Genomic DNA, 822 nt, shown 5'->3' on the forward strand with positions numbered 1-822 from the left:
AGACTCTTTCAGCAACGTGCTTGTAGCTATTATTAAAAGTTCATCAAATTCCAGCAAATTAAAATATTCAAGGGGTGATTAATATGTTAATTTATTAACAGAGATCACAAACTCTGTCATCAAAGTGGCATTCTTTCAATCATCACATATAGGTATGAAAAAGCCTAAATGTGACAGGATTTCTTCCAGAATCAAGGATGATATCTGCAAAGAATGACTGGGAAAGATCTGCCAGAAGTGAAGAACTGCTGGACTCCCAATTCCCGCGGTTCCCCAAGGTCAATCAACGCATTAATCAATCACAAGCATTTACTGAATTCCAGCCCGTACCAGGCACTGGGCTAGGGGTTGAGAATGCTGCTTATTAAATACTAGTTGAGGATGCACCCGGCACAAATCAAACTCCGTTCTACTCCGACATCCCCAAATCTACTTCTGGGAGACACGCATTCATTGTCGTCCTCCTCAAGAGGCTCTCCGAGAGTTCCCTAGGGCCAGGATGGGGGAGGGGGTGAGAGCGCGGAGATGCGGCGGGGGGTGGGGATAGTCTGCAGAAATCCCTGACCCTCCTCTCCCTGCATCTCTCCCCTCTCCTCTCCTCTCCCTTGCCCAGGACAGAGGCCCTTAGCATTAGAGGAAGGGTTGTTTCCGAGAATCCTGTCCACCCCACAGCGCCCCAGACGCCGCCTTAGCCCACAGCCCCTCTCAGGGCTCCCGGCTCCCAATCACCACTCTTCACATCCCCCCCTCACCCCCCGCCCAGGGAAGTCGGTTCTCTAGCCAGGTCGAGCCAGGAGAAGGTGTGTCCGCTCCCCGCCCCCA

Source organism: Sminthopsis crassicaudata, chromosome 3 (assembly GCF_048593235.1).
Source record: "Sminthopsis crassicaudata isolate SCR6 chromosome 3, ASM4859323v1, whole genome shotgun sequence".
Taxonomy (NCBI): Eukaryota; Metazoa; Chordata; class Mammalia; order Dasyuromorphia; family Dasyuridae; genus Sminthopsis; species Sminthopsis crassicaudata.